Source organism: Myxine glutinosa, chromosome 7 (assembly GCF_964187855.1).
Source record: "Myxine glutinosa chromosome 7, kmMyxGlut1.1, whole genome shotgun sequence".
In the NCBI taxonomy this organism is placed as follows: Eukaryota; Metazoa; Chordata; class Myxini; order Myxiniformes; family Myxinidae; genus Myxine; species Myxine glutinosa.
The window spans coordinates 73862126-73883624 of record NC_136267.1 but is presented as its reverse complement, the minus strand read 5'-3'; the positions used below and the strand labels follow the sequence as shown (position 1 = coordinate 73883624).

General features: G+C 44.9%; 1 protein-coding gene across 1 annotated transcript in view; it reads left to right on the top strand.

Moving 5' to 3' along the window:
- The window catches only part of LOC137431330 (zinc finger protein 608), a 1424803-nt gene that overhangs the window by 1368019 nt on the left and 35285 nt on the right, over positions 1–21499 (top strand). The gene's annotated exons all lie outside the window — the stretch shown is intronic.

The following is a 21499-nucleotide window of genomic DNA, read 5'->3' as shown; positions in this document are numbered from 1 at the left end:
TTAATCGGACAATTACTGACCGAGCTATGTCCAAAAAACGATTCAACCAATCAGAGAGCAGCGAGCTATCGCGTGTGCCGAACGTGGCGAACACACTCTGCCTCGGACGGCACATTTGAGAGCGTATTCATTTATTTCACGTTGGCAAACTATGTTGCCGTTAAACTATGTTTTAAAACTAATTAAAACTATTTTGCGATTCATCGTAACTGCGATTCGTAACTGCCGTTCGCTTTGGCTTTGCGAATGGACCAAACCATTTCATGTAAATAGAGGGGGGGGGATTGTCACCGTACTCGCAAGCCGTTCGCTTTGGACCAAACCATTTCATGTAAATAGAGGGGGGGGGATATAATTTTAGATATAGATATAGTACGGGCATGCCCTAGTTATTTATAAAGAAACACACCTTTCTATATAATGTCCCACAGTTGACAGTGCATGTCAGAGCAGAAACTCTACCATGGAGTCCAAGATAGAATTGCGAAGAAGCATAGATCTGGGGAAGGGTATTAAACAATTTCTAGAGTGCGCAAGTTCCCAAGAGCACAGTGAGCTCCATCATAAGGAAATGGAAATAACATGGAACTACCCAGACTCTTCCTAGAGCTGACCGTCTGACCAAACAGAGCAACCAAGCAAGAAGGACCTTGGTCATGGAGGTAACCAAGAACCCAATGACAAATCTGACATAACTACAGAGTTCCTTGGCTGAGATGGTCGAACCTGCCAGAAGCAGAAGGACAAGAATCTCTGCATCACTTCACAAATCTAGGCTTCATGGGAGAGTGGCCAGACGGAAGCCACTCCTGAGAAAAAGGCACATGACAGCACGCCTGGAGTTTGCAAAGAGACATGGGAAAAACTCAGAGCACGAGGCAGAAGATTCTGTGGTTTGATGATATGAAAATGTAACTATTTGGTTTGAATGTAAAGCGCTTCATCTGGTAGAAACCGAGCACAGCTCATCAACCATCTTAACACCATCCCTACCATGAAGCATGGTGGTCGCAGCATTATGCGATGGCGATGCTTTTCAGTGACAGGGACTGTGGGACTTGAAAGGATAGAGGGAGCAATGAATGTAGCCAAATCCTTGAGGAGAACCTGCTTTAGAGTGCAAAATACTTCAGACTGCGGTGACGATTTACGTTCCAACATGACAATGAACCCAAGCATACTGGATTACTGTATAAAGCAACAATGAAATGGCTTCGGAATAAGAACGTGAAAGTCTTTGGATGGCCCAACCAAAGCCCAGACTTGACTCCCATTGAGAACCTGTGGAAAGACTTGAAGATTGCTGTTCACCGACGCTCTCAATCCAATTTCACAGAGCTTGAGAAAATCTGCAAGGAAAAATGGGAGAAACTCCCAAAATCCAGATGTGCAAAGTTGATACAGACATACCCAAGAAGACTCGAAGCTGTAATCGCTGCCAAGGGTGCTTCTACAAAGTATTGACCTGGGAGGCTGAATACTTATGGAAATTATATATTTCTGTATTTCATTTTCAATAAATTTATAAAAAATATCTAAAAACATGTTGTCACTTCGTCATTTTGGGGTATTTTGTTTATACCGGTGACAAAAACATTAAATTAAATCCATTTTAAATTCAGGCTGTAACACAAGAAAATGTGAAAAATTCAAGGGGTGTGAATACTTTCTGAAGGCACTGTGCATTGTTAAATAATATACAGTACGAGGAAAAAAATAATTTGAGTTGTCCAACTGCCCAAATCCTATCTGCCTCCTGACTTTTGGCCCACCCTGTATTTTAATCTGCAAATTCTCCCAAATTTTCAGTTTAAAACATTTCTTGCTTGCTTGATAGCAGTTGGTTCAACTTGAGAATGCTCAAGATCGCTCACAAATGCCTGACAATTTTTGAACTCGTGACAACATCTCAACTGCATGAATGACACGCATCACCAAATTGTACAGACAGTCTCATGTGACTTGGTTGATGTTCTCCAACGTCGTTGATATTCTCCTTCACAATGAACTAAATGATGCACTTTTGTTCTCCAGCCCATGTGACTATGTTGCCCTCCTTAGTTTTACCAATAATATTTTGACCAGCATTGATCTCATTTCCTCTATGATTTACTCGCAACTCAGGGTAGCCAATATTTAGGGCATTCAAAAAGTTTGATCAACACTCAGAATCTTGCAAATGTTGCCAAAATATATAATAAGGTGTATGTACAAAAGAAAAAATGCATTTCGATATTTTGTTAGTATTTAAATATACTTGTATCTATCTATAATTCCAGTAATCTCTGTACGTTTGTACGTTTGTACGTTTGTACGTTTGTACGTTTGTACGTTTGTACGTTTGTCTGTTTGTCTGTGACCGCTGTTTCTCGACAACTACCGGTCCGATATACTTGAAACTTGCCAGGTATATTGCTGGGGACCCGAGGATGTGCCTTTTCAAGGTTTGAAATTAATCGGACAAGTACTTACCGAGCTATGGCGATTTAGCCGTTCGCCGTTCGCTTTGCCGTTGCGAATGGACCAAACCATTCATGTAAATAGAGGGGGGGGGGGGGGGGGGTTCTGTGGTCGTTCGCTTTGGCTTTGCGAATGGACCAAACCATTCATGTAAATAGAGGGGGGGGTTCTGTGGTCGTTCGCTTTGGCTTTGCGAATGGACCAAACCATTCATGTAAATAGAGGGGGGGGGGGGTTCTGTGGTCGTTGCGAATGGACCAAACCATTCACATCGAATCATCGAATCACATCGAATGGACCAAACCGTTCGCTTTGGACCAAACCATTGCATGTAAATAGAGGGGGGGGGGGTTCTGTGGTCGTTGCGAATGGACCAAACCATTCATGTTTTTTTTTTTGTTTTTTTTGGCAAGGAACGGGCACCCACGTACGGGCACGTCCTAGCTTATATATAGTACGGGCATGCCCTAGTATTGAAAAATAGAAAATGTTGGTGTGTCTGGGTCTATTTTGAGCATCAGTATAATCGTTCAGAGAACCTTTTTGGATCCCCTCATCTCATTGCAGCAAATTTCTACATTGAACAATTATTTTTACATGTTATACAACAAATTATATAGTCCACATTGACCTTGAACCACCCTCGCCTCTCTCTCTCTCTCTCTCTCTCTCTCTCTCCCTCTCTCCCTCTCTCCCTCTCACCCCCTCTCCCTCTCTCCCTCTCTCTCCCTCTCTCTCTCTCTCTCTCTCTCCCTCTCTCTCTCCCCTTCTCTCTCTCCCCCCTCTCTTTCCCTTTCTCAATTTTTCACTTAATTTAATCAAACGCTTAATTTGCTCTTGATGTGTTCATAGCTCTTGCGTGAGCATTTCCTTTAAAATTGTTTGTGGTTTCTGTTTGTGTCCTCACCTTTGGTTTGAATTTTTTTTATACTTGCTGGTTTCTTTTGAATATCCTTTGTTCTTTTTTGGTGTGTTTATGATCCTTATACAATGTTTCTTTGAACTCGTTGCTTGGTTTAACACTGCTTTGTGGAATGGTTTTATACTTTTATAATAAAAGGATACAAAAGTCAAAAGTCTCTCTCTCTCTCTCTTTCTCTCGCCCCCTGCTGGCCGTTAGCTGTTGGGCGTGGCAAGATGGCAGCCGTGCATGTGTGGTGAGGTGTGAGCTGCTCCAACCTTTGATCTTTCTACCCTCCCCCCCTTGCTCGTTGTCTTTCTTAATTTCTGTTCTTCCACTTTTCTTCTTATCCTCACATTTGTCTACTCTCTGTCTGCCCCCACCACCCCAGTTCAACAACCCGCTGCTGCAACTCCTCATCCTACCCGCTCTACCCTCCCTCTGCCCGCTCCACCCTCCCTCTGCCCGCCCCCCCCACACCCCTCCCTTCCCCCCCACACCCCTCCTTTCCCCCCCACACCCCTCCTCTCCCCCCCACACCCCTCCTTTCCCCCCCACACACCTCCTTTCCCCCCTATTACATCCCTCGCATGTGTTGCTGTCTCGATTCTTTCTCTTCTAGCTTTTTCTACTTTTTTCCTCTGAGATACAGAGAGAGAGAGAGCCCACACCTTTCGGTGAGGTCGACGGGTGAGTCGTATTCCTATCGACACTCTAAGGAGTTGCGATGGGTTTTCGCCCCTTTCCTCATTAAGAGGTGTGTTTTACCGCGTTCGTTTTCTCGTGCTGGTACATGCCGAGTGGCGTTTTCTTTGCGGTTTTTTCCCCCTTGCTTTACAGAAAACTGTACCCGACCATCCCCCTTTTTCCCCCGACCCCTTCCTTTTCCCCCGACCCCAACTCGGCTTAGCCCGGCCCGGGTAATTTGAATTAGTAAAATGTCGACACGTTCCCCGTATGCGGCTTTCGAAGCTCTCACACGGAAGCATGGCGTGGTGTGCGTTCCTCCCGATGAGGTTAGTGTGGAACACATTGTTATTGCTATTGGGAATATCATTGGAATGGAAAAGATCCGTGCAGCGTCACGGATGAATAAACGTATCGTTGTTTTTTTAGCCGAGGAAAGCCTCGTGCATGAGGTTGTCGCGGCTGGTCTGTCCACAGACAATGGACATTTCGTCTTAGTTTCCCCACTCGATACCCCAGCTGTCAAAATACTCCTATCCAACGTCCCCCCGTTTGTAAAAAATGAGTCGCTGTTAGCGGAACTATCGCGCTATGGTACAGTCGTGTCCCAGATCAAGATGGCGCCGCTGGGCTGTAGGAGTGAACAGGCGAAGCACGTCATGTCTTTCCGACGCCAGGCATACATTGTACTTCCCACATCCAACGTGGACAAAGTATTAAACGTGGTAATTAAATTCCGTATAAAAGATCACGACTACCAAGTATATGCATCAACCGAGACATTAAAATGCTTCACTTGTGGAAAGTTCGGACATTTAAAACGTTTCTGTCCCCGAACTGCACCCTCTGTGATCGAGCAGACAGGCTCTCTGGACAATACTGTGCCCCCTCTACCTCTCAACACTGACGGACAAACTACCCCAACTACTGTCCCAGACCCCCCACTACCTCCCAACACTGACGGACAAACTACCCCAACTACTGTCCCAGACCCCCCACTACCTCCCAACACTGACGGACAAACTACCCCAACTACTGTCCCAGACCCCCCACTACCTCCCAACACTGACGGACAAACTACCCCAACTACTGTCTCGGATGACATCGCACCAAATTTAACGACCGCTGATAAAACGAACATGAACATCTGGGATGGGTTTACACTTGTTTCCTCATTAAGGAAGAGAAAAACACCCCAGGATTCAGTTACACCTCGTAACGAAAAGGTGGTAGTTTTTCAGTCAAACATTGCGGGAATGCCTCTGTCCGACCAAACTACTACCAGCAACCGGTACGAACTGCTCATGCATGAGAATGTAGATCCCCAGCCCTTACCTGAGACTTTCCCCCACAATGCAACGGAGGGGAATTACATCCCTCCTCAAGGGAAAATTAAAGCTGTTCCGTGTCCTTCTGTGAATGATGCCGAAGTGCATCAAGACCCGATCGTAAAAATAGGAGGAAACGTGATAGCAGAAAACCTGATCGTACTTCCAGCGGCTCCAATTTCTGAGCACAATGAAAATATTCTAACCCCAGCAGTACCTGTGCTGGCGGTCTTACATAACATGCCTGAGCACATTGGTAAAACTGATGGAGAATCTCAAACTGTCAAACCGGTGACGGTTTCCCCCGCACCCCTCCCACTACCCGAAGCTCCTTCAATTCCACTACCCCCTCCTGCTCCTATTAATATGGAGCAGGATGACACCTGCACAGCACAAGTTACCTCAGAGCCCCAAGAACCAGGAATTGAAAGATTCCCAGACAGTGGTTCCGACATGTCAGATGAGGAATCTTACGAAATTGAGGAGTTCCCTACAACAAGCGAATCCAACGTCTTACCAGCCCAAATATTGAAATTCCTCAACCACACTTTTAGAAAGAGACACGTAGACATTAAAGATCACTTCTCTGACCTGCACGGGTTTATCGACACGGCAAGGAACATCATCCGCCGGCCTAGCGACCACCATTTCACAGAAGCCCAATGTAGCAGGCTGAAAAAGTACATTGTGAGAGCAAAAGATGAACAAAAAAAAAGAGATTTGGAAGCTTAAATATAAATGGTGGTGCGAGTCAGCTGCGCAAACTCCAAGTGGTGAACCTTGCACTACAGAAAACATTAGACGTACTTTTCTTACAGGAAACCCACACTACGCCAGCATCCCATGCAGAATGGAACCGGGTGATGAAAACGACCAATTTTTTTAGTGATTCCAATTCCCGAACTGCGGGAGTGGCTTTTCTTTTGAATCCCCATTTCCATCCATCAAAACTTTCCTTTAAAAACATAATCCCGGGGCATCTAGCCTCCCTAGAATTTGTTATTAATTACACAAATTTTACTTTGTTGAACGTTTATGCCCCTTCAAATAGCACTGAGCGGCAACGCTTCTACGCTAGATTAGGGCCTTATATGAGGCAAATAGACCTGCACAGGTGTATTGTAATGGCAGGTGACTTTAACTGCACTCTACAACCAAACCTAGATAGGAACGGTGCGGAACCCCATCCCGGACCAGCTAAATTATTAGCAGAGATAATAAGGGATTTTAAGCTTCAGGATCTTTGGCGGCAACAAAATCCCACGACGCATCAATTTACCTGGAGCAAGATCACAAACAACCAAGTATCCCTAGCTAGGCTCGACCGGATCTATATAAATTCACCATTTTTTAATCTCTCCCCTACCACTGGAATTTTGCCTTCTGGTTTTTCAGATCACCATTTAATTACTGTGAATTACCATTCACATCTGTCCTTGAATCGCCATTCTTTCTGGAAGCTTAATGTCACCATCTTAGAAAACCCCTCCTTTAGGGCTGCTTTCAAAGACGTATGGTCTGTTCTATTAAATCAAAAACACCAGTTTACAGATCAGCGTTTGTGGTGGGACAACATAAAGGCCCAATGTAGAGGATTTTGTCAACAATTTTGTTTCCTAAGAACACAAGAGGAACGTAGAACAAAGGCTACTTTAGAAAAGGAAATTCTACAAATTCAAACAAATTTAAAAACTCACTCTTCTCCCCAACAAGAACTGAGACTGAAAGAAAAGAAAGCTTTCCTTAATACAATAATTGAGAACCAAACCCAAGGGGCATTAAAAAGATTACGGTTTCAGCAGCTCAATCTTTTGGACACGCCAACCCGATACTTCTTTGATTTTGAATCGAAGGCTCCTCACCCCCAAATTACTGCTCTAAAACGCCCTGGCAATTCTGTCATCACTCACCCTGAAGGAATCAAGAGGGAAGCTAGACTCTTTTTCTCCAACCTTTACAAAACAAAAGAAGTTGACCTAAATGGTGTCTCTCTCTTATTTGACGGTGTTTCCACCTTAACCCCAGAGCAAAGGCAGAGCCTGGAGAAACCACTCACACTTGAGGAACTCTCCATCGCATTAAAGAGCCTTGGCAAAGGGAAATCACCTGGCATCGACGGTCTACCGTCAGAATTTTTCGAATCTTTCTGGGACCTAATTGGCCCTGAACTGCTATCAGTCTTCCAGGAAAGCCTCGAAAAGAAGGAACTCCCGCTGAGCTGCAGAAGAGCAGTACTTACCTTGCTTGCAAAGAAAGGCGACCCTTTACTCATCTCCCAGTGGAGGCCAATATCACTACTATGTACTGATTACAAGATCTTTTCCAAAGCTATTGCCTTACGTTTTTCACCCTACCTAAAGAACATTGTAGACATGGACCAAACTTATTGTGTTCCTTGTCGTAATATCCATGACAGTATTTCTGTTATTCGCGATTTGATTGATGTTTGTGATATTCATCATGAAAGTGTTGGCCTTGTTTTCCTAGATCAGGAGAAGGCTTTTGATTACGTTTCGCATGAATACTTGTCCGAAGTCTTAAATCGATTTGGTTTTGGACCCTTTATTTTATCATGTATACATATGTGTTACTCAAACGTATCTGCCCTGCTAAACATAAATAATGAGCTTGTGCCCCCCTTTTGTATTAAAAGAGGTGTTAGGCAGGGCTGCTCACTGTCAGGTGCTTTGTACACCCTTTCCCTTGAACCCCTCTTAAACACGCTTCGAAAGTCTTTGACTGGTTTCACTGTGAGAGGTTTAAACCACACTATAAAGACTATTGCCTACGCTGATGATATGTGTGTGTGTATCAAAAACTCTGATGATATTGCTAAGATGATGCATGCTTTAGCACTTTTTAACAGAGCCTCGTCAGCAAAAATCAATTGGAAAAAGACTGAGGCACTGTGGCTCGAATCCCTTTCCCACCCCCCATTCTCCCCACCCCCCCCTTCACCCCCGCTTCTCCCCGCAAATATTGCTTGGAGAAGAGATGGGATCAAGTTTTTGGGAGTTTTTCTAGGTCCTGGAGATTTCATCAGGCATAACTGGGAAGGTTTGCCTGAACGCATTGAACTGCTTTTAATAAAATGGAAAGGCCTACTCCGCCAATTGTCTTACCGTGGCAGAGTATTGGTCATAAACAACCTGGTTACCTCCATTCTGTGGCACAAGGTCTTGGCTCTGCAACCACCTGCTGGGTTTATCGACGGAATACAGAAGAGCGTCACTCATTTCTTCTGGTCTGGAATGCATTGGCTACGACCGGAAAGATTAAATTTGCCGATACTTGAGGGTGGTCAAGGACTTGTCAATGTAAAATGCCGAATCATGGCTTTTCGTCTACGTACGATATGGTCCATTTTGCACGAGCCTGTTGTGCTTTGGAGGTAACTTGCATGCTGCATTTTGGGTCGGTTTGAGAATTTCGGTCATGCTAAGGAGCTTTTCCTAATGGACTTGACAATGTTTGATCTCTCTTCACTCCCCTCTTTCTACCGAAGTTTGTTAAATGCATGGCAAGCTCTCAAAAGCCATCGGGATCGTACTACGTACGAGAGATCCATGTTCTTCAACGAGCCACTGTTTTGCAACTCACTTTTTGAAGGTTTTGGAAGCAGCAGGGCCTTCATTCAAAAGTTTGTGGCTGCATCAATAACCAAAGTGTGCCACCTTAGAGACAATGCAAATGACAAGTGGCTAAGTGTTGCTGCTATTGCCTTGGCGACTGGCGTCAGATCATCTCGCCAACTAGACAGATGTCTAAGGGTGGTGCTTCATGCCTACGGTACCTCCCAACCTTGGTTGGTTCGTCCTGTACCTCCCTCTGAGCCGAGCCTCTCTCCTTTCCCCAACCTTCTTTTGTCGGCCTCTGAAAACTTGGAGCCAATAAATTTTGGCCGTTCCTTTTCCTCTTCCAGTGGTAACCGCAAAACCTTATATTTCCAATGTTTAAAAGCTCTTTTCCCCTCCTTGTCTTCCCCAGCACCTTGTAAGTGGTCTGCAGTCCTGCCACACACTCCTCCTTTCTCCCCAAACTGGGGATGGTATTATAAAAATCCTGTGCCAAAACGTGCTGGTGATCTCCAATGGAGAATCGCACATTGGATAATACCCACAAACTCTCTCATTCACCGCTTTTCACAAGCGACAAGTGATCAGTGTCCCTTTTGTGGACAGAGAGAAACCTTGGCCCATGCGTATATTCAATGCAGTCGTTTAACTCCTCTCTTTGTTTTCTTGAAAGTGCTATTTGCACGTCTTTCCATTGATTTCAATTTTCCAATGTTTATTTTAGGGCCAAGTGGCCCCTTAAACATCCAAGCAACAATTCTTGCAAACTTCTTTATCTCCCAAGCAAAATTGGCAATTTACAAAACCAGAAAATCAAAGATAAAGAATGACTTGTACAGTACAGATATTGTAGCAATGCTCAGAGCTTTTTGCGAGAGCCGGATAAAACTTGATTTTTACTGTTATTCGCTTTCCAGCCAACTTGAACTTTTTGAAAGAATGTGGTGTGTAAAGGATTTTTGTGAAATATCTGAGGGTCATTTGGTGCTTTCTCTCTAGTCTTTATTAAATATCCTTCTGTGTTTTTTTGGTAGCTTAACGGTTTGTTGGTTTTGACTTCCCCGATGGTAAAATTGCATGTAACTGTTTTGTTTATTTTGTTTTGACTGTAAAAAATCTTCATTTTATACTTTTGTAATAAAAGGACATAAAAGTCTCTCTCTCTCTCTCTCTCTCTCTCGCCCCCTGCTGGCCGTTAGTGTGTTGGGTGTGGCAAGATGGCGGTTGTGCAGTTCGGGGAGGTGTGAGTTGCTCTGGCTGTCGAGTGTTCCGGCTGTTTTCCCTCATTATTTCAACCTTTCCCTCGCCCCCACGACCCCCCTGTTGTTCTCATATCATTACTTCATTCGTATTCGTGTTTCCTCCCCTGTGCTCGAGCCTTTCCCCTGTATTATCTTTTCCCTCCCTTCCCTTCCTTGAGACGAGAGAGAGACAGAGCGCATGCGGTGGGTGATGGTAAGTGAGTTCGTTGCTTTCTATTGCATCCGCATGTTCTTATCGCTTCGTGTAAAGTGACGAGAACTGTTTTTTGAATTAACTACATTCTCACTTTGCCGTCGCCATACTTATCACGGCCCAGGCCGGCATGACGAGCGTCCGTTCTCGCAGTACCGCGTTCGGATCGTTAAGCAGGAAGCATGGCCTCACATGCGTCCCTCCAGCTCATGTTGCGGGCGAAGCGATTATTAATCGCCGTCGGTGAAATTATCGGAGCTGAAAATGTCCTCTCAGCTTCGAGAATGAACAAGAAAGTTGTTGTCTTCGTGCTACAACAAGCAATGGTTGCGAGTGTTGTGGAATCGGGTTTATCCGTCGAGCCCGATATTTTCATCCCAGTTTCACCGTTTGATTCGCCATCGGTAAAAGTTCTGGTTTCCAACATTCCTCCATTTTTGGAGGACGAAAAAGTCGAGCTTGCTCTTCGTCATTTCGGCACAGTCGTGTCCCGCATTTCAATGGTTCCCTTACGGTGCCGTGACGATCGTTATAAACACGTTTATTCCTTCAGACGTCAATTATTTATGATTTTGAATGAAAACCGTCGTGACCTTGACGTTAAATTCACGATAAAACATGATAACTACAATTATCAAATGTATGCAACAACAGAGGTGTTAACGTGCTATGCCTGTAATCAGCATGGACACCTGCGGAGGGATTGTCCGAATAATCTCCCTGATGCTAATTCAGCGTCCAATCAGAACACCACACCACCTGAAGGACAGGAATTTCTTCCTGCGACAAAGACGGGACTCTTCTTCTTCACCTGAGGGACAGGAATCACTTCCTTCGCAAAATGCTCACCCAGGAGGGACGAATGATGCAGATGATGGCTTCACGGTTGTAACCCGGAATAAAGCACAGAAGCGGGCAATTTATACCAAACTAGACAATCAAGTGAAACCCAAGAGGTCTCCTTCCTATGCGCAAGCGGTAAGAACACCTGCCAAACAACCATCTGAACCCATTCCCACGGACTCACCTCTTGAGCAGCCCTGTACTCCTGTTGTGAGTACACATGAAACTGTTACTCCCACTGTGCTTGAAGAACCGGAGATCCTTCGTGGAGTCGATGAGACCCTCTCCCAACCCCCACCATGCACAGATGCCACAGTTAAAATCGATGCACCGGATGTACAAATTGATTGTGATCTGGATGTGGCTGTACCTGCAGCATCTGGACAAATTGCTAATGAAGAACCGCGGGAACTTGTGGTTGACAGCATGGGTTACGAGTCTGATGGAACATCTTCTGTTGCTTCGACCCTAAGTGACACAGGCAGCGATGTTCCTCCTCACAACCTTGAGGTTGATTCCTCAGTATCTCCCGATGCCGTTCACGCCTTCTTACACAAAAGTTTTCTTAAAAAGGGGGTCAAAATTAAAGATCATTTTCTAGTCCTAGAAGATTTCATTCAAGTGGCTCGACTAATGATTTCTAGACCGGATCGGTACAACGTTGCAGACCCTCAACATCACCGGTTAAGGAAATTTCTAAGTCGTGCTCGGAGCGAACTCAAAGACCATGGCTGATGTCCTGCCGGTGCCCCCATCACAATGAAACTACGCATTGCCAGCCTTAATATCAACGGTGGTCGCACGTCTCTTCGTAAAGTGCAAGTTAAACAACTAATCGAGTGCAACAAGGTTGACATCTTGTTGTTGCAGGAAACTCATTCTACTGAAGGTTCTTCAGCTGAGTGGGAGTTGTTTCTTAAAGGGCATTGGTTCTTTAGCAATCTATCAAGCCCAATTGCTGGGATAGCCATCTTCTTTTGGCAAACTCTTCCTTTGACTTCGGTTTCCTTTAAAGAAATTGTGAAGGGATATTTAGCTTCGCTGACTTTCTCTGTTGGTCAGCAGCTTTTCACAATAATCAATGTGTACGCACCAAGTACAAATGCTGAAAGATATTCCTTTTTTGACTGTCTTGACTCATATCTTGCTGGTGTCCCCCCTGACCACTTTCTATGTCTTGGAGGAGATTTCAATTGCACACTTAACCCCTCCCTTGATAGGAATGGGGCTGAGCCACATGCAGCCAGTACAAGACCTCTCATTCGCTCAATCTCAAGATTCAAGCTGACAGACATTTGGAGATTGCAACATCCGATGCAGCAACAATTTACCTGATGTCGCTGCTCTAACAACTTAGTGTCGCTAGCTCGACTTGATAAATTGTACGTTTCTGATCATTTCCTCAACCTCGTCTTAAACACCTCTATTCTCCCATCTGGGTTTTCCGATCACCACATCATCACTATTCATTTTCAGTTGCCACTCATAAAGGTGGTGAGCCCTTATTGGAAGTTCAACACAACACTTCTTCAAAACGAATTCTTTGTTGCATCCTTTAGGGCCTTTTGGGCACATTACATCACGATGGATAAAGAGTTCTCGTGTTTACGTCAGTGGTGGGACAACGCTAAAGCTCAAATTAGAGTTTTTTGTCAAAATTTCTCACGACACAGTACTCGGGATCACGATGTAAATATAGATCTGGTGAAGACACAAATTCTTCACTTGCAAAACAAAGTGTCCTCCTCTCGTAATAATGGGCAGCAGCAGATGCTGCATGAAAAGAAAGCCCTGTTAAATGAATTACTGGCCGAACGTGCAAAGGGTGCACTCCTTCGGATGAGAATGACTCATTTGCAACAACTAAATAACCCGAGCAGACTTTTCTTCAAGCTGGAAACTGCCTCCAAAAAACAAAAACAAATATTGTCCTTGCGTTCTGCTGGCGGAAGGATTTTGACTGATCCAAGTGACATTAAACTTACTATTAAGACTTTCTTTTCTCACCTCTACTCCTCCAAGCGCACTTTCTCAAACCATATACATTCATTTACCACATCCTTGCCTACACTTACTGAGACCCAGAATTCGACTGCTGAAGGCGAAATAACATTGGACGAACTCACTAGTGTTTTAAAGACCTTGCCCACCAGCAGGGCACCTGGCTTAGACGGGTTGCCAGTGGAATTCTACAGCACCTTTTGGGATTTGCTGGGACCATGTCTACTAATTGTCTTCATAGAAAGCATACAAACTGGTGAATTTCCCTTGAGCTGCAGACGTGCCGTCATTTCATTAATCCCTAAAAAGGGAGATCTTCAACTGGTTGAGAACTGGCGCCCGATCTCTCTACTTTGTACTGATTACAAAATCCTGTCTAAGTTACTCGCTAATCGCATAAAAACCTTAATCAAACACGTTGTATCCCCCGACCAGTCTTATTGTATTCCCGGCAGATCGATATTTGACAATATATTTTCTGTTTGTGATTTGATTTCGATTTGTCATCGTCAGAATGTTAACACCGGGCTGATCTTTTTAGATCAGGACAAAGGCCTTTGATAGTGTTGACCATTCGTATTTACTTGAAGTTTTGAAGGGGTTTGGGTTTGGTTCCTTCTTTATTTCTTGTATCAAGCTGCTGTATCACAACAGCTTTAGTTTGGTGAACATCAACAACAGTTTATGTCCACCCTTTCCTATTCAGCGAGGTATTAGACAAGGCTGCCCTCTTTCCGGGTACCTGTATTCACTTTCCATTGAACCCTTGCTGATTCACTTATGCCACAAACTTTCTGGGTTCTTGGTGACACCTCTTGCTAATCCTGTCAAGGTGCTCGCGTATGCTGATGATTTGTGTGTGATTGCTAACACTCAGTCTGACATTGCTGCCCTCACAAGTGCTCTATGTGAATTCAATTTGGCATCTTCTGCTACTGTCAATTGGAGTTAGAGTAAAGCCTTGTGTCTTGGTCCTTCTCGGTTATTTATCCCACCTTCCCTGCCTAATGCTTTGCAGTGGAGGTATCATGGTGTTAACCATCTCGGTGTGTTTCTTGGGAATGAGACCTTTTCCTTAAAGAACTGGGATCAGATGGTTGATCAGATCTCCCATATCCTTAATTGTTGGAAAAGATTGTCCAGCCTGCTGTCTTATAGAGGTCGAGTGCTGATAATTAATAACTTGGCTGCTTCCAAACTCTGGCATCGGATGGCTGTCTTACAACCGCCCAAATCGCTAGTCATTAACTTGCAGCGTATCCTTGTTAGTTTTTCTGGAACAGCATGCACCGGCTTTGAGCTGATCTTCTAAGTGTCCCCTTGGACAAAGGAGGTCAAGGACTTGTGGACATTACCAGTAAAATACTGGCTTTTCGACTAACCACCTTGCGCCAACTTCTCTACAAGGAAGTCCTGTCTTGGCGGCCCCTGGCTTCTTGCTTGTTGCAGCAAGCGGGTAAGCTCAGGTGTGGCCCCGAGCTCTTTCTACTCGATCTGCAGCGAATAGACATCTCCTTGCTGCCCTCTTTTTATCGAAGTCTCGTGAATTCCGGTCAGTGCCTCCTTCCAGTACGAAACAAGGATACATATAAATTTTGGAATTTAATGTTTGAACCCGTTTTCTACAACAGCCTATTTTGCCATGATTGCCAAAGTTGGTCCCTAATTCAATCTTTTATCGAATCTGGTTTTTTTCTTGTCAAGGATTTTGTTAATCATACTTATTCTGGATGGCAGACCCCCAACCAGATTTTGGAAGTATGCAACGTTACCTCAGCCCGACTAATTGGACAACTTCTTCGTTCAATTGTTAAAGTGTTCATCTCTTTTAATTTATCATGGCCTCTACTGCATGATGTTCAGAACACAAAAACAATGCACCCTGACTTCCCTGATTTTAGTTTTTCTGGTGCTCCTTCCACAAAGCCTCTACAAGCCGGTGCAAAGGCTACTTTGTACGTGCAATGTCTTAATGTTGTCATCTCTGCTAACCCCAATAGCCCACTGACCACCCACTGGAAAGAGCTTCTACCTGCAGGGGCTCCATCCTCTCCTACCTGGTCGTCGATGTACGTGTTACCTGTGTCTAAACGTGCCGGTGATATACAGTGGAGGCTTGCACACTATTCTTTGCCTTCCAACGCGTTTCTTAAACGACTGAACCTCGTGATATCTGATGACTGCCCTTTTTGCCATCACTCCGAGGACACTTTCCATGCATATGTCGGATGCCAAAGGCTGGCTCCACTTTGTCAACTCCTGAAATATGTCTTCCAGAATTTCGGTTTTTGTTTTTCTTCTTATCTTTTTGTGTACTGCATGCCTGTGTCTAACGAGAATGTCGGTTCTCAAATCGTTAATTTTTTACTTGCCGAGGCGAAACTCGCGATATATATTACGCGGAAGAGTCGGGTCTCTGGGACAAGCTCACCGGAATGCAGTATTTTGTTAGGCTTTAAAGGCCTTGTCGGCCCGCCTTAAAATTGAATTTAATTTTTACCGAGAGACTTCTTGGCTTGATCACTTTGTTCAAAAATGGTGCAAAGCTGAAATCCTGTGTAAGGTGGAGGGAGATGAACTTTTTTTGCTGCTCTAATTATAATTAATGTCATGTTTTTCAATTCCTTGATTTAATTATTTTGTTGACTGCTATTGAATTACTTGGTTTGTTGTGCTTTTTTATATTTTTGTAATAAAAGACCTTAAAAGTCAAGTCTCTCACTCTCTCCCTCCTCTCTCTCTCTCTCTCTCTCTTCCTCTCTCTCCCTCTCTCTCTCTCTTTCTCTCTTTCTCTCACTCTCTCTCTCTCTCTCTTCCTCTCTCTCCCTCTCTCTCTCTCTTCCTCTCTCTCCCTCTCTCTCTCTCTCCCCCTGCTGGCCGGCTGTTGTTGGGTGTGGCAAGATGGCGTGTGCTCGCGTTTGTGTGTTGTAGCTCTTGGCTCGTGTTGTTTTCGTCCTCTCCCCACCTCCCTTTTTACCTTTCCCTTTCCTTTGTTTTTTTTCCTTTTGTACTTTTGTCGTGTCTGTTGACCTTTTTCTTCCCTTCCTGCTTCGTTACCACCTGTCCCTCTTTTTCTCCTCCTTCGAGACAGAGAGAGGGAGAGCCAGCACGGTGAGGGTTTGTATAAACCACGTTTTTTCCTAACGTGGTTTAAACTGTGCTTTCATTTTTAGTTATTTAATATATATATTTTTTTCTATTCTTTTTTTAGGATTATACAAATCTGTTTGCTTTCACTTCGTTTCTCCTTTGACGATATGGCTAATAGGAGTAGCCAAAGGCCTGCCGATCGTGTTACTGATGAGGGTTTATCGCGTAAGCACGGGCTGTGCCTTGTCCCGCCGGAGGGAGTTGAAATGGATGACATTTTGCTCGTGATTGGGGATTTGATCGACGTGAGTAATATTCGTGCTGCGTCTCGTATGATTCACAAAATTGTGGTATTTGTTTCACAAATAAGTCTGGCCGATATTGTTGTACAGAATGGTTTGACCTTGGGAAACGATCTGTTTGTTCCTGTGTCGTCGATGGACACGCCGGCAGTTAAAGTCATTTTGTGCAATGTTCCGCCTTTTCTGGGTAACGAGGAAATCCTACACAAGCTCGGTGAGTTTGGCACTGTCGTCTCTCGAATCATTAGGGTTCCTCTACGTACGAGAAACGGCAGGTTGAAGCACGTACAATCGTTTCGACGTTTTTGTTTTGTCGTTTTAAAAGACGCAGCGAAGCAGTTGAGCACCTCCCACACCTTTAAAGTAGGCGAACATGAATATAGAATCTTCATGGCGACCGAGACCTTGATCTGCTACGGATGTGGAGCACACGGACACACTAAGCCGTATTGCCCAGACGCCAAGAAGACGTACGCCACAGCAGCTGGGTCGGCCTCCCCTCCCCTGTGACTGATGCAGTGCCCCCCGTTAATGAGCCTGGTGGGGTACAGAGATCCACACCAGAAGACCAGGGTGTGGCAAGTGGTGGCGGTGTTGCTGAGGTTAGTGCAACAGCGGAGCACCCAGTCGATGTGGACAAGAGGCTGCAACCTCAAGATAATATGGTTTTTGAGGAGGTATTGATGAAAGGCACCGAGGCTAAGAGGAACCTAAAACGTACCTTTTTGAGCGCCGAGGTGGAAGACAAAGGTAGCAAAGTGATACTCGTACAAACAAACAGTATCTCAGACTATCCTGATGATTCTCGGCAAGCTGGGCAGGGTGGTGACGAAACAGAGGAGAGTAGGACTTCACCCCTTGCTCTTGTTGAAGAAAATCAATGCACCAGTATTGGTTGTGATGATGGCACCATTGTCCCTTGTGACAACGAGCAGTCCCAGGTCCTGAGTGACAACGGTTGTTGCTCACATCCGGTTGAAACGACCAAGGATGATGGTCCAAGCAGACCTATATAATAGGCAGTAGTGGTGGCACAGATGTGCCCCTGGTGATGCAACAAGAAGACTGCAGTGGTGATGACACAGAAGGTGTGCCAGCTCCTGACACACAACAAAGGAGTTTCAATGTTGATGTGGTTAGGGAGCTGGATGAGGAAGCTCAAAGCCTTGTGTCTGTGAATGATCATCAGGGAGAAGAACAGATGGAAGCAACAAAGGAAAACGTCATCAGTTTCCTAAACGAGACGTTTAGGCAACACTATGTTGTGATCAAAGACCATTTTCCCGATGTGAAAACTTTCATCAGGGCTGCAAGACCCCTCCTGCGAAGAAATGACCCAATGGAAATCTCGGAGGCCCAATTTCAGCGTCTTCGGAAAGCGGTCACAAAGGCGAATAAGGAATTGCAGGCGGAGGGTGAGTTACCTTTGTAAATGGCTTTGCGAGAGATATGTATCGCATCCCTGAATATCAATGGGGGTTGTACCCCCTTAGGAAAAATTCAGACGATTCAGGCGATGGAGAGGGTGAAAGCCGACATCATCCTGATACAGGAGACTCATGCTACGAACACCCTGGTTGCTGAATGGGGAAAACTTTATCGAGGGCAGTGGTGGCTGAGTGGTTTTACCACACCCAAAGCTGGTGTTGCCATCGCCTTGAGTGATAGAATCCCTGCTCGGAAGATTGTCTTTAAGGAAATTTATAAGGGACATCTGATAGCGGTGGATTTCTATTGCAACACGCAAAGGATCATCATTGTAAACGTATATGCACCGAGTGAGCCCATGGAAAGAAGAGTGTTCTTTTCCACTCTGCATGACTTTGTAAAAGGACTGGATACAACCGCTTTCATCTGTATTGCTGGTGATTTCAATTGCACTATCAATCCTTCCGTAGACAGGACCGGTCATGAACCACATCCGGCTTCTATGAGGATTTTGGAGAACATCATCAAAAATCAGCATTTGAAAGATGTTTGGAGGTTGCAACACCCAACTTCACGGTGCTATACGTGGTGCAGATGCCATGATGGGAGGATATCAATGGCAAGGCTAGACAGAGTCTATGTGAATAAGCCCATGCTAAACATGATGGCCACAACCCAGATACTCCCAACTGGTTTCACAGACCATTACCTGGTTTCAATGGGTTTCAATTTGCCTCTGGCCTCAGGTGGTAGTGCGTATTGGTCACTGAATACCCACCTGCTGAATGATATGAGAGTCAAAGAGGCTTTTCGAGCCGTGTGGGAAAGAATTCGGTCCTCCAAGTTTGAACATGCTAACCTTCGACTGTGGTGGGACCTCGCAAAGGGTCAGGTCAAATCGTTCTGTCAACAATATAGTCTTTATGCCCCTAAATTGAAAAATCTCTCGATTGAGTCATTAAAGGCTGAAATTGCAGCCCTGGAGGAAAACATAAATATGGCTGGGAAAGACACTGCAGGTGACCGGCTGCTATGGACTAAAAAGGCAATGTTGACTGAACTGGTATGGCAGCGAGCAATGGGCACCCTGGTACGCATGAGAATGAGTTATTTAATGTTGGATATGCCAAATAAGGCCTTGTTTGGTTTGGAGAACTCTGTCAAAAAATCACAACAGATTCACGGGCTACCTGCTGCTAATGAGTCAATAGTGACCTCCCAACAGAAGATTAAGTCTGTTTTGAAGGGTTTTTATACAAACTTGTACTCCCCCCAGAGCATAACTAATGAGACCTTGCTGGAGCTGACTACTGGGCTTCCAAGACTTGAGGAAGACCAGCAACGCACATTGAACATGTCAGTTTCGGCTGCTGAACTTGAAACTGCTATGCGGAGCTTGAAGGATGGTAAAGCCTCTGGGATTGATGGTTTGCCCAGAGAGTTTTATAAGACTTTTTGGAAACTTGTGGGATCTGACCTGCTTGAGGTATTTGATGAATGCCTTCATGTTGGAGAGCTTCCCCTGTCCTGCAGAAGAGTAGTCATTTGCCTGTTGCCAAAGGCTGGGGACACTCAACTAGTCGAGAACTGGCGGCCTGTCTCATTGCTGTGTGCGGATTACAAGCTTTTGTCGAAGGTTTTAGCAAACCATTTGGGAACTGTGATCAGCTCTATTGTGCACCCTGACCAGACCTACTGTGTACCAGGAAGGTCAATTTATGACAATATTTTTCTGATAAGGGATATTATTTCTTGTAATAAGTACTTGCGTGCCAGTTTTGGGTTGTTGTTTCTTGATCAAACAAAGGCTTTTGATCGTGTTGATCATACATATTTGTTTTCTCTTCTGGAGCGGATGGGTTTTGGCGAAACTTTCATTTCCTATGTTAAGCTGTTATACACTAACACCTTCTGCATGATGAAAGTAAACAACAGTTTATGTCCCCCTTTTCCTTTCCGTCGGGGTATCCGTCAAGGTGTCCCCTTTCTGGACTTCTGTATATAATTGCCCTTGAACCACTCTTAGCATCCATCAGGCAGCGAATAACTCAGGATGTGGGAGCCATTTTTGGTTCAAGATTTGTGGTCACAGCTTATGCTGATGATGTATGTGTTCTGATTAAGGGCCCAAGTAGTGTTGCTGCGGTGCAGCGTTGCTTTAAAGACTACTCTGCGGCCTCTTCCGCCGAAGTAAATTGGGGCAAGAGTGTAGCCTTATGGTGCGGTTCAGATAACCTTTCTTTAACACTGCCACCGTCACTCCCACATAATTTAGAGTGGAAAACAGATGGGGTCAAATATCTTGGTGTCTATCTCGGCAACCAGGAAGTAGAAACGAAGAACTGGGAAGGAATGATTGAACAAATTACACACCGGTTGAAACAATGGGAAGGACTGCTGCGATCTCTTTCTTATAAAGGCCGCACTCTTGTTATAAATAACTTGATAGCAGCAAGATTATGGCATAAACTAATTGCCTTGCAGCCACCCAAGGAGTTGATACCAGCCATCCAGCGGGTCTTGGTTAATTTCTTTTGGAATGGATACCACTGGCTTCGGCCGCAAATACTGTACCATCCTCGGAAGGAGGGTGGACATGGAATTGTGGATGTGTCCACCCGGCTTATGGCTTTTCGCCTACAGTCTGTGCAACGTCTGTTGTATGCTGAAGAGCTGCCCTGGCGCTCATTTGCGTTTTTCTTGTTGCAACAAGCGGGAGGCCTGTGTTATGATAGGCACTTGTTCCTGGTGAACCTTGACCGTGTCAGCTTAGTTTCAATCCCAACTTTTTATCAGGGTTTGCTGAGAGTTTGGAAAAGTTTTGGGGTTCATCGTTGCCTTGAGGCTTATAATTGCCGGATGTTTATCCAAGAGCCTATTTTCTATAACGGGTTTTTTCCATGCATTCCTCATAGTCCGACTTTGATTAGGAAATTTACTCAAGGAGGAATTGGCAAAGTTTGTGACCTGAGGGATACATCTGGGACAAAATGGATGTCTGCTGGCAGGGTGGCGGCCATTCTTGGTTTAAGATCCGTGCGTATTGTCAGCCAAATTATACGCATCGTCAAGAGGAAGTTTAAGGAGTTAAATATTGGCTGGGAAGGTATAAACAATGTCGAGGATTTTCGGCTGTCTTTCCCTGAAATTAAGGTGCTCCCAGCTCTCCAGTCGAATGGTGAACTTGTATCTCATTTTCACTTGGTAACAAAGGCGGGTATTCACAAGCTCCTTCGAGAAAACCAAGCATCACCCTTCTCCGGAGTGGCGCGAGTGGCCTTGTGGTCAGAAAGGTTAGGGCCAGGGTCTCCTGCCACACCACTGTGGCCTAATATGTACAAACTACCTATTTACGGGTTCCTCGCAGATATCCAGTGGAGACTAGCACATTGGGCTCTCCCTACGAACACCTTTGTTCATCACCTTGAC